A 13888-nucleotide genomic window follows, 5' to 3' on the forward strand; every position below is an offset into this window, starting at 1 on the left:
TGATTAACTTGAAATAATGAGACACATGCCAAGCGCCCAACCCAGGAGAGCGCCAAGGATGGCTGTCATTGTTTCAACCAAAATTTCCAGGTCGTGCTAAACAGAGCAATCGAACAGCTGGACGGGTTTCCTGTTCTGGGTATCATCAAGACGAAGAAGGGAGTTTTACTGACAACATTGATCAGGAAGATGATCTTATTACATTTCAAGCAAGAGGTTTTCACTTTCTCCACCTTGCTTTTTTTCCCCCTCCAGAGTCAGATGTACTTGATTATATTTTGTTCGTCAGGATTTCCATCGAAGAAATAAATCGTTTTTTAAACGCAAAGGTAACTCAGTGCTGCTGAAGCCTTCTGCTGTGACCAAATGTTTCTTTTGCACCAAATTTCTGTTCTGTTTTTCTGCCTGGAAGCTCAGAGTGACTTAAGGTCATCTCCCGTTTTGACCTATGAACTTCTTTAGGTGGTTGTATCTCGGCTTAATCATCGGATTAAGCTTCATGGAACTACACATCAGATTTAGGTGAGCATACCCATCATCCACACTACAGGGCACTTCATGATTTGTTTAGCTATGGGTTTATTGACTAAGCCTTCACACAACATGGTAAACACCATAAAGCAGGGGTCCTCAACCCCCGGTCCGTGGCATGCCAGCAACCAGTCCTCACAAACAAGGAAAGCCCCACCCCAGAGGATGCAGGCAGCACACAAAACCACACCCCCTCTGGTCCACGGAAAAACCTCTCTCCACGGAACCGGTCCCTGGTGCCCCAAAGGTTGGGAACCTCTGCTATAAAGCATAGTTTGAAAACCACAGTGGGTTTGCTAGGTTTGCTAAGGTCAAGATGAAGTGTGTTTTGAAACTTGGTACACAGAACATTGCTGATTAGAAAAATGAGCGTGATATTCTACTCAAGCCATGCAAAACTTGGGTGTCGGATGTTTAAAGACAACTTACGGACAGAGGACGTCAAATGGGAAGATGCCAAAGGTGCTGCCGCAGATAGGATTCCTTGGAAGCAACTTGCAGCCCTGTGTCCTTTGTGTGAAAGGAACCAATGATGGTGATGATGATCGTCCCATTCAAGAAATGTTCAGCAAGTCCAATATGTGGGAATGACCTTCAGAGGAGGAGGAAGAGTTTTCAATGAATTGAAACTAGAATCTTCTGGAACAAGAGAGGGGCACAGCAGGGCCTCTCCCAATTTTGCTGAATTTCAACTCCCGAGTCTCTGCTGTAGGGGAGGGATGCTGGATTTTGGCATGCAGAAGCATCTGGAGGGGGACAGGTTCTCAAATCAGAGGCAGCGCTCTATCTTTGAACCTTGATCCAAGGCCAGGTCACTGGGACTTGGTTGGGTCTTGCTATATCCCTGAAATGGTCTCCCTGTTTCCAAGCAGCTCTCCAACCTACCCCCACTCCTCACCCATCCAATTTCTGAGAGCTAAGCTGCAGACAAGTTTGTGAGTGGCATCTCCGTACTTGACATTCAGTCAGCAACTTGTAATAAAGCTGATTTAGAGACACAGAATAATCATCCATCAATCAGAGAAGTATTTCTGATGCTTCTGAGTTAATGATCGTGCCAGCCGCCCTCCATTTCATTCACCCTGTTGCAACTAGGGGTGGAGAAGGATGAATGCACATACACATACACATACACATACAAATACATACACACACACACACACATACACACACACACATACAATCACAGACAAGGCATGAATAATTCATGGACCTTTAACGTCTCAGCTCCTGGAAAGCATAGATGGAGGCTCTAAACAGCTCCCAAGACCTCGGCGAGAAATGCCGGTTATTATTTATTTAACACATATATTGCCACAGCCCAAGGAGTTGAGGTTTAGAAGTAATGTCAACAGACAAAGGATCACACTTAGAGTCACCGGCCTCTTTCTCCCTGAGGCAAAAGACAATGTGAATTCATTCAAGTCCACTCTATTATTCATGGGGAAAATTGCCGATCACAGCTTCAGAATGAAGTGAAAGTTGCTCTGAATAAGGGGTTTGAAATATCTTGAAATTAAACTGCTGATTATTAGTCGAGATTTCAAGAATTCTCATTTAAAAGAACCTGAAGCAATTTTTAATAATAATAATAAAAAAGAGTGCAGAAAACCATACTGAATCCTTGATGGAGCATTTAGAAAAACAGTCCTCATTTCTACAATGAAGAATAAGATGTTTCGTGCCTGCTTGGAGAAAATGGAAGAATGAAGAAAATAACAACCCAAAACCAAGGTTATGATGTCACATTAGCACTGGACTGACACAATTTACTGTGTAGACACAAACTGAAGCTAGCTACATAGTCTAGCCCAGGGGTAGGCAACCTTGGCTCTTTTATGACTCATGGACTTCAATTCCCAGAATTCCTGAGCCAGCCAGGAATTGAGCCTGAGCCATGCTGGCTCAGGAATTCTGGGAGTTGAAGTCCACGAGTCATAAAAGAGCCAAGGTTGCCTACCTCTGGGCTAGCCATTGGCTTTCAATCATGGGTCATTGAATCAACCACAATTATCTTGAGTTCACGCAGTATACAAAATCATAAGCCAACATTTATAAGCCACAATAGTTGAGTTCATTTATTTTGTTAAGCCAAACTGCACAATGGCTCTTCACAATATCCATCAGCTTGTCCAATTACTTCCACTTGACGAGTTTTCATCCAAATGTTTAGTCATTAACTGCTTCCTTGCAATTTCCATGCTGTCATTTCAAATCCTGCTTTCCAGAGGAACATCAAAACAAGTTCTGCAAGAATGCTATCAAGTTTTTTTAAAACTGGCTCTTTTTCCAGAGTAAACTTCTCCACGTCTTCAGCCATTCTACATAAGACAACTTCAGACTTTCCTTCTCTAGGACAAGCTAGGTTCACATGTGGCTGAATAAATGGTTGACACCAACATACTTCTTGGTAACCCCTGGAAGCTCACAAATTCTACCTTCCACACTAGTTTTTCAATGAATTCTTTTGCAAATGTGTGTGTGTGGCAGTATGATAACCAGGACAATACTGAACTACTGAATCAGAAGAACTATTTCATTGACTTCCAATTATCCTCATCTTCCTGATCTTTTGCATCTAACATGCTTGAGGACCATGGACCAGCTCCCATTATTCATACTTCATTCAAAGGGACAGTTGAGCAGCCCTCAAACTTCATCAATTTCCTCCTGAAAACCTCTGTTTGATGTGTGGAATCTTTGGTTTGCTCTGAGCATCATTGCTGATGCTATTACCTAGTTTGGTAGTGAAATGTCTGTAAGAAATATCTACAAGAAAACAACCAATCTCAGAGTACACCAAGAACCCCACAGTTCAACTTTGAGCTACAAATACTCTACTATCGGTTCCACTGTTTGATCCCCGATAGTGTTCCTTGCTGGACTTGCATGGATAAGCAAGACTCTAGGCAACTTTCCAGGGGATCCAACCTCAAAAGGACTTACATTCTTTATATTGAGAGTGGCCAATCTGTACTCTTCATGAACAAAATAGTGAACAGTTTGGATCTGAGAAATACCAAATTCAAAGAACTAAAAAGGTGGCATTTCTTTTCTAACATTGTGAAATATTTAATAGGCAAGGACATGAGTAAGGATAGAAAGAGGTATTTGAAAGGGCATCACGCAATACAGTAATGGTTTTTAAAATAGTATTCCTTAATCAAGAATTTCCACTTCCCTAGCTTACCAAAAAATCAAACTGGCTAGAAATGCCAAGAATTGCAGTCCTAATCCCCAGATTGGAAAAAATTGCTTTAGGGCACATATCTCAAGTTGAGAAAAACGTTTATTTCCTAGCACTGTTGCTTAAAAACTTTATTCAGATTCTGTACGTAATTAAAATCCCTTCTGTTCCACTGTATAAATACCTTTCTTAGCAGAATAACAGAGTTGGAAGGGACCTTGGAGGTCATCTAGTCCAACCCCCCGCTCAAGCAGGAAAATCCTACACCATGTCAGACAAATGGCTGTCCAGTCTACTCTTAAAGATTTCCAGTGTTGGAGCATCCACAACTTCTGAAGGCAAATTGTTCCACTGGTTAATTGTTCTCACTGTCAGAACAAATTCTCTTTAGTTCTAGATTGCTTCTCTCCTTGATTACTTTCCATCCGTGCTTCTTGTCCTGCCTAGTATTTAACTGACAATTTTCTCAACTTACTATGTGTTCCTCTATTACGCAATGGGTCCATGTACAAAAACATTTTGCAATAAAACATTAAAGGAACAACCAAAGAGGGTGAAAAGGGAATAAACAGCATGTAACGTTAAAAGGTTGCAGTTGACGGGGTTTTGTTTTGCATTTCGTGTGATTTGGGTTCTTCTTCATTACCCTTAATTGCACACGGCTATCATAATTTTGTTTTTCACACTTAATTGCCTGGATCAGGTTGGTAGCTTCAACAAGATGTAAACAGGGGCATCGCTGCCACATTGTCTAAAAGAATTCTCATGGGTTATTTCTACTCCCTATCTCACACTTCATTCTGTCGATCCAATATATCTATATCTATATATATATATATCCTATTTAGACATAAAATCATCATGAAGCTCCATCTCTGTTTTCCCTTTCGCAAAGTGACAGTGATATTAGTCTTCTATAAAGCCTTTTAAGCCATATAATAAAGTTGTGTTCATTTCATTTTGATAACAGTTTGACTAAGAGCAAAGTGTGTAGAATTAATATGGATGCTCAATCAAAGCTTACTAAAATAACTATTTTCTCCCACACAATGCTGCTGCAAAATTATCTTCCATTATCAAAAAGGTTTCTGAAAGCAGCTGTGATTAGAAGGGGGGGGGGGAAATACCTGAATTAATTTGCACCTAATATATAAAGTGCTTGATAAATGTTTTGATAATATTTTAGGGCTTCACTCCTTCTCTGTTTCCCCCCCCCCCAGTATCTAATATCTCCTCCATCAGGAAACTTGAGACGGGTAGCAAGTTGCAAATATCTGGGGTAAAACAAGCCCTGTATCTTAATGAAATCGGTTGCACAAACGCAAAACAAGCAAAACCATTTCATCAAGGTAAGCAAGACGATACTCGGATTTTAAAAGAAACAACTTACAACCCGCAGCCACTCGTTTAGTGACGGAAGCGGCAATGCCACTTTAAAAAAATTGACTTATAACGGTTTGACACATCCTCGTGGCCACGTGATCACATTTTGGATGGCATGTATTTATGATGGTTGCAGGGTCCCGAGGTCATGTGATCTCCTTTTGCAACCTTCTGAAAAACAAAGTCATTGAGGAAGCCAGATTGCTCTCCCCCTAATCATGCTGGCCGGCGTTAAGGAGTACTGAAATCTCAACTAATTGGAAAACATTAGGTCCAAGAACCTCTAGGCTTCTTCTTCAGTCTGAACCCAAGCTTCCTGTCACTGCCTTAAAATCAAATACAGGTAAGTCCTCTTATAACTACAACCAAGGCCAGGATTTTCAGTGCTAAGCCAAATTGCACCCAATTTTATAACATTTAGCAGTTCGAAAGCACGTCAAAATGCAAGTAGAAAAATAGGGACCACTAGGGTGGGAAGGTCACAGCGTTCCATGCGCCTTTGGCGTCTAGTCATGCCGGCCACATGACCACGGAGACGTCCTCGGACAAGTGCTGGCTCTTCGGCTTTGAAACGGAGATGAGCACCGGCCCCTAGAGTCGGAAACGACTAGCACGCATGTGCGGGGGGAACCTTTACCTTTACTTTAAGTGAATCGTGTGGTTGTTAAATGAAGCCAGCTTTCTCCCACGGCTTTTGCTTTGTCGGAAGCCAGCTGGGAAGATTACAAGTGATGATCACATGATCCTGCAGCCATCATAAATACCTACTCATTGCCAAGCTCCCCAATTTTGATCACACGCCTGGAGGGGTGTTGTGACAATCATCCAGGGCAAGGACCAGTCATACGTCACATTTTTAAGTGCCGTTGTAACTTCCGAATGTAACTAAATGGATGGTTGTAAGTCAAGGTGTCAGAGCACGCTGTTGTGACTCAGGGCCAGCCGGTGGGTCCGACAGCCGGGTCCGATGTATCGGAGGACTCAGATGTGGGGGAGGAGGGAAACGAACCGGCTGATGATGATGATTTGGAGGCTTTGCAGAGTCCTCAGCCGGGGACCTCTTCTCAGCTGTGTGAGCCCGAGAGTGCGGAGGATGATGACCCACAGCTGGCCCTGTTCAAGGACGCCCGACGTAGGAGGCAGACGAGCAGGGACAAACAAAGAAAGACTATGGGACTCCTCGGGAGGAGGCACAGGGAGACCACGCCCTGAGCTCTCTATAAAAGAAGTGTTTGGGGAGGGGCTAGTTGCTGAAAGCAACTTTTTCGTTTGAGAAGACAAGCTCTTGTGTTTTGTTATCTGCGTAATTAAACCTTGGCAGAAGCCTTTTAGCCTTGGACGCTTTCCAGACTCGTCTCTTAATTAGGGGTTGGGAGAAGAGGGCTGGTTCAGAACACACGCAGAGTCTTATTGCGCAGAAGTAACCCAGGAGTAAATACAGTAAACAGTGGTTTGTATTAAATGGTGGTTTATCACACACTATCTACAAATATACACCAGAAACAAAGTGCATACACACGGTGATAATTCAGCAAACTCCAATACACAGCAATTAGAGCAGAGAACGGACAAGAGAACAATCTGGAGTTTTATTTGGATTCTTGAGATGGATGTTGACAGTAAACTAATGGAGTAATTTCTCAAAATGTTAGACATATTCCAGCACAATAATATCATATCATATCAAACTTAATTTAGGATTATTATTTTGAATTTCTGTGGGGGAAAAAAGAAAATGGTATCGAAGTAGGGCAGACTTTTCACAGAAGGCAGTCTAGTTCCTTGCCTTGGCTTGAACTTTCAACTCTCCGAAACTGAGAAAAGTTAATTTCTTCCATTTTTACTGCCTATCTGGGGTGCAAATTATTTCCATTTTGCAGATGACAAACCAGTTTCAATCAATATTTTAAAACTGAAGCAACAAATGTTAGACACCCCTTGTATACCAAAGTCAAAATTATATGTGTATATAAAGTCACTGGTGACATTTTGTAATGTTATACAAGTGAGAACAAAATGAACGATATTTTCTTATGCTATAATTAGTCTGCAGCTGAATCTTCTCAGCTAGGTTAATTAACATCCAACACATTTCCCTATTCAAGTAAGTCAAATCTGAATAGAAAATCTGTTTTGATTCTGTTAAATCTGAGAAAGCTTTGCATCAAACAAAAGACTCTCTCTACTTGAGTCTTTCTACCTGGACAGCTTGTATTATTTTAAGGTCACGTTTAAAAAAAAATCATATCACATTTTGGGTTCCTGAATCAGGAGGATCTGCTCAGAGTCATTCACGTCTCGGTCAGCTCCCAGATAGACTACTGTAATGCACACTACATTGGGCTGCCCTTGAATATCTGCACGCTTCAAGTGATGCAGAATGATGTGAGGGTGCGGTGTTTAAATGTTTTGGGCACTCATTGTCTAAAAGGTTCGCCATCACTGCCATATATAATTGGATAGATTGGCACCACTCTTTGACTTGCACGGGCAAGAGCTTCTGAGCATTCTTATCAATAAAGGAGAATATTTGTAGCTCAGGGTTGAACTGTGGGGCCCTTGGTACTCTCTGAACATGGTTGCTTTCATTACCAGACCTTGCTAGCACTGATGAGGTTACCTCGTTTAGTAACGTCTGCAAGAGAACAACCCAGCTCAGAGAGCACCAAGAGCCATTCTTATGTTCAGCTTCATTGGGTTATGGATTTATTTATTTTTTGGTTGAGAGGAGAACAATGACAACAATTACTTGCACCCAGGCATGGACACTCTCACAAAATAGAGAACGATGATCAAAGAAGCAGAAAGCCCTCCTAACAGATTCACGGATCAAGTCAAGGAGGAGTCCTTGAAAGCATGGTCAGCTTCAAAGGGGGTTCTTTTCACCTTGTTACAATGAGATCTATCAATAGCCCTCTTGCAAATTCGTCTAAAACAGAACAGCCATCTGGAAAGGCCAGCTCCTTTCATCTTTGACAAACGTGTGATGATGCCGGGAGCAAGGAACAGATTCAAGGAAAGAGAATTTTGCACCTTTTCAAACACCATTATGGAATCTGTAGCCCGCACATCTGTTTCACTGCCTCAGTTTTTAAGAGTGAGAGCGCTACTTCGATGTTCTTCCCACTTTTGCTTCATAAAGCACAGTTTCTGGAAGTCTTCCAACCCTTTTACCGGCACCCATAATTTTCTTCTGCATAAGTAATGTGCCTTATTCTCTCTGTGTGTGTTTCTGCTTTCTGCTTGTGCTTCCTCTATATGCATACGTGAATTTATACCTTGGGAAATTTAGAGCAGGCTGTATATGTTCTTCCGCAGGTCACATGATCAAGCTAGAAGCCAGGAGAGTGAGTTCTGGTCCCGCCTTAGGCATGAAAGACAGCTGAGTGGGCCAGTCCCTTTTTCTCGGCCTAACTCACCTCACAGGCTTGTTGTGTGGGGAAAATAGGAGGAGGAAGGTGTTTTGCCTGTGTTTGTTGCTTGAGTTATTTATAAAAACAATAAAGGCAGGAAATAAATAAATTCTGTATCTTCTTGTTTCGCTCATAGATAATAAACATAAGATATAATCCTGATTGTTACTTTTTTCTGTGAACACACTGGCACACATTAAAAATGGAATTTGATGCTCGCTCTCAATACACACACACACACACACACACACACACACACACATGGGATGCATTTCAGGTATTTTAATGGATTTTTTTCCCCCTCTGCAGCCTCTAGCTTGATCAGACCTATTTTCCAAGTCAATCTTGCTTTGCTAGCCTCTCCTTGTCCTGTGACTGACCTTCATTTTTCAATTAACACCTAGAAGAGATCCAAGCTGGATCTTCCATTTCACTCTTAGAAACTGCGAGATAACAAACGTCCAGCTCTAACCCCAATCAGATAATTATTTCCCTCTGTTGCTGCAGCCAGAGCCCAGTGCCTGCCAAACATTTAATCCTTATTAATATCTAGCCTTCCTTTGCTGGTGTCTAAACTGAGCAACTTCAGAGTAGAGGGGGAAGCAAGAGGTTGAAGGGCTGCAAACCTTCCCAACAAAAGCAATCCTTCTGTGAATCGAATTCCACAGACCACCCCTCTCGCCGGGGCAGATTAGAGAAGGACCACTCATGCTTTAATTAATGATTAAATTTTAAGAAAACACGATCTTGCTTACTTCAGTCCTAACTCCTCCTTTAGCATCCTTCCTGCTTTAATATCTGTCCTGTAAATTCTACATTGGCTGGCAACACAAGAATTTCTGAAAACATCTCTGCATGCTAGATTCGATCCCATTCTTTTCACTTTTTAGAACACAACCCTGAGGTCAGGGCCAAAACTAAGAAGGACACATGGTGATTCTCCCAAGTTGAGTTCTTTATTGTTTCATGCCTATAGAGAAAATCTTGCCGGAGCAAAGACTCCCCAATCTCAGCTATGACATACTCTGAGAACTAATAGGGAGGAGTCTTCTTCACCCTCTTTCTCTTGCACAAACTATCTGAAGTGAGTTATCCCTTACACCTCTGGAATGCACCTTCTCCCGCCACCTCCTCGCTGCATTCCATCACACCCTGTGTGGACTTCAGCTCCCAGAATGCCTCAGTCACCATGGCCCAAGATAAAGAATGACATGTGGCATTTTCCCCCCCAGCTGAGTTCTTTATTGTAACACAGCTATAGACAGAATCTTGCCAGACTGAAGATCCCCTGGGAATTGTTAGGGAGAAGCCATCTTCATCCTCATTCTCTCACACGTGATATCAGGAGCTGAGTTGCCTCCCCTCCTGGGAAACCACCTTCTCACTCTATTCCATCACACCTGCTAATGGATAAAGTCCCAAACCTATGCATAATGTCTTTCCAGCTGAAGAAATAGGTCCACAAAGAATTTTTGAAAGAGTAGAAGTGCCTGCCTACTCTGACCTCTCACTCCACCCATGATTAGCTTCAACTACATCTATAATAGGGTTCCTAATAGAATGATACAACAGGAAAGCATCTCTTGCTAAACCACTGAGCAGAAGAAGGTGGGTTACATCAAAATGGTCCAGGCTGATAAAAGACAGTTTGTGAAGTCCCTGAGGACAATTTACCCACCCCAATCCTCTGAAATTAAAAGTAACGCATCTTGCTGTTTTTCTAAAAATGTATTTATTCTTCCACAATCAAAAGTGTGCATCCCTTAGGGGTTCTACTACTACTACAATGAGAAAGACCAACACCGAGAGAAACAGTTTGGGCTGTATAAAAGGGGAAGTAACAGCAAAAGCTTTCAAATCAACCCATCTTTTTTTTATCATGTTGACAACTGAAAAAAAATCTAAATTTTTGGAAAGTGAGCCTAGGGACCTTTGCAAATCTGTTCTCCATTCCTGCTGCCACTAAAACCTGGTTCATCTTTCATGCTTGTAGCAGCTACTTTTACGATTGACTCTTTCTTAATTGCCACATTTTTGTGAAAGCCTACTGTCAATACAGAAGAAATGACTGCTTGAGGTTTTTAAGAAAAAAACAAACCCAATTATATCTCTTAACACCAATAAGGCACACCAGGCGATGTCTCTAAGGGCAGATAATCTTCCTTTTGGTTTGAACGGTTCAGTCCACATTAACAGTAATATGGCCCCAGCAGCTCTTAATCCACCTGAAAGAGACTATATATTGTGCCTCGCTATTTAAAGATGTACACCAAGTGAAATAATACAATAATAGCCAGATGTTGTGCACCAGTGGTTAGCTATTACATCCAAGACAGCCCTTATTTAACGTGTACAAAACCTACATACATTTGGCAGCACCTAAACAGCTTTCAAAAGCTACTCTTAGAAGCTGTGGATCAGCCTCGGACACAATGCAGAAAGAGAATTAACTTCAGCAATATAATCCTCTTAGGAGGAATTACTGTACTTTTTATCCAAAAGTAAAATAACTAATCGGTAGGCAAGGTGGGGAGAAGGCAAGTGATTTATTGTCTGGAAATTTAAAGAGCTTTCTTCCCCAGTGAAGGAATGAAAGAAAGGCCCTTTTAAAATATTGGTAGCTCTACCACCACTCAATAACCCCATAATGTTGTGGTGGGTTTTTTTTAAAGGTAAAGATGGAATAGAGACAAACCTTAAAACACTGTAGGGAAACATCTGAAATTATAATAATAATGCCTACCTGTTCAATTTGTTAGTGTTAATCCAACTAAAGGACAAAGTCCTGGGCCTGTTTACCTAATGTTCTTCCAATGTTTCATTGGCATGGAAACAATATAATAATAATAATAATAATAATCTGGCACTTGATGTTCCATAAGGAAACCAAGGTCAGAAATAACTGCTATAAAAATGCCAGATTGGCGAGGCTGTCAGTCAGATAGCCTCTGCCTCCTGTGCACACATAGCCAGACAAACAGCATCTTCCTTGGTCTAAAAAAGAAAGCATTTAAAAAGCTGTCCTGAACATCTTTCCATACAGCTAGCCCACACCAAGCAAAGCAGACAGATTTATATTAACGGGCACCGCTCACCCACACCAATTCTTCCTTTAAGATTTCCTGTGTGATATATTCTGTTTTTTTAAAAAGGGGGATATTGTTCAAAAGCAAAAACTGCTACTTAATGTGCCAACACAGAGAATCGTAAGGAATCACTAAGTTGGTTTTCTATGAACTAAATATCAAGTAAGAGAAAATGGGAAGAGTTCTTGGGGTACACAATGCCTTGCCAACATGCACCATTGTAATCATGATCAATCATCATCATCCAGGAACACTAAACACTAACATACAATCCCTGATGGAATCTGGAAGAGTGTATAAGGGTGTTGTGATTCAGGGTCAGCCTGTGGGTTCGGCAGTTGGGTCGGACGATTCAGAGGAGGAGGAGGGGGGTGTTGGAGAGGTTGCTGAGGGTGTTGGAGAGCTTGCTGATGAGAGCCCTCAGCCAGGCCCCTCCCACCTGGTTACGACGCAGACCCAGCTGTGTGAGCCTGACAGCGTGGATGAAGATGACCCACAGCTGGCCCTGTTCAAGGACACCCGACGCAGGAGGCAGTCAATCAGGAGTAAACAGAGGAAGGCAATGGGGCACCTCGGAAGGAGGCAGAGAGAAGCCACGCCCTGAACTGTTTAAAAGGGGAATGCGTGGGAGGGCTGGTTTGCTGAAGGCAACCGTTTGAATAGCTCCTGTTTCATGGTTCGTGTCTTGTTTTTGCTCTGTATGCTTTTGTGTCCATAAATTTGGCAGGCTTAGTTCCAGCCTCTTGCCTTCTTGTAAAGGGGTTGTCCCTGCCTTATCTGCAGGGCCAGTAGAAGGCTGGTACAGAACAAAGGGATATATGACTTTCACTTGAATCTGGTTCATCCCTACAGTGAATCTATGTTTCGATTATAAATGGTGGCCCTCCACAAAATCAGAGTTGGTAGAAGACATTTCGTCCTGGGAGTTCAACCTTCTGCTCCAAGCATCTCGGAAAGATGTCCATCAGTGCTTTGCTTGAATATGTCAAGAGGAGAGGATAACATTGGCATAACCTTTTAAGAAGAGATTGGATAGCCATTTGCAGAGGGTCTCCTGCTTGGGTAAGGGGTTGGACTCACTAAAGGTAAAGGTTCCCCCGCACATGCGTGCTAGTCATTTCCAACTCTAGGGGCCAGTGCTCATCTCCATTTCAAAGCCAGCGCTTGTCCGAGGATGTCTCCATGGTCATGTGGCCGGCATGACTAGACTCCAAAGGTGCACGGAACGCTGTTACCTTCCCACCGTAGTGGTCCCTATTTTTCTACTTGCATTTTTATGTGCTTTCGAACTGCTAGGTTGGCAGAAGCTGGGATGAGTAACAGGCACTCACTGTTATGCGGCACTCGGGATTTGACCCGCCAAACTGCCGACCTTCTGATCGACAAGCTCAGCGTCCTAACTCACTGAGCCGCCACGTCACTCTGACTCACTAGAAGACCTCAAAGCTCCCTTCCAATTCTGTTATGCTGTTACTATGAGGCCCCTTTCCTTTATATTGCTCAGAAGGCACAGAATTTTGGAGAACGAGAATGGAGTAATAGCTTGTGTGTTGAACTGGCACTAGAGAAGAGGAAGAGTTAGTACATTTCTTGAAATGCAGGGTATAAATCGAGTAAACTAAGAAACAGAGGCAGCATTTCATATAAACAGCAACTTCACTCAGTCTTCACCAGAAATTTTGCTAACAACTCCATATGTTCTCAGGGTCATTGGTTATGAGAATTGATCCTATTGAAGCAATCGCAAGAGAGTCTCATTAAAATATGTTAGGCTCAGGAAAAAACAAGATGTATTAAGTAATGTCTCATAACCTGATAGGTTCATCTGACTCATTTTTCTATTATTTAAAGGAAAACCAGACTTTTTTTTAAAAAAAGAGATTGATTTGACACATGAACTTCAGAGTCCATCTGTGTACATTAAAACCTCACAGTTCTGTGGCGATTCTCCATAGAATATAACTGCATTTTCCCTCATCTTTCTTTTAATCTTTGGTTGTGTCTTCTGACTATTCTATGTTGGTTCCCATCCTGGCTTGAATCCTGGCTTGTTCTTCAGGCCTCATTGGTGAACCCATGATCCATGCCTTATTTAACAAGCCTGCTTCAGAGTCTAACATAAACTCCAATCATCTCAGTTGGTAACCATCATTAAACATGATCGATGTGAATTCCACAAATAAATAAATATTGGACAACATTAGCAACATTAGTGCTAAATCCAGCAATAATGAATTCCATAGCCGACTCGCTTGTTGATATCAGTTTTATATCCCATCATTTCTCCT

This window comes from Vipera berus (genome assembly GCF_964194415.1).
Source record: "Vipera berus genome assembly, chromosome: 12".
NCBI lineage: Eukaryota > Metazoa > Chordata > Lepidosauria > Squamata > Viperidae > Vipera > Vipera berus.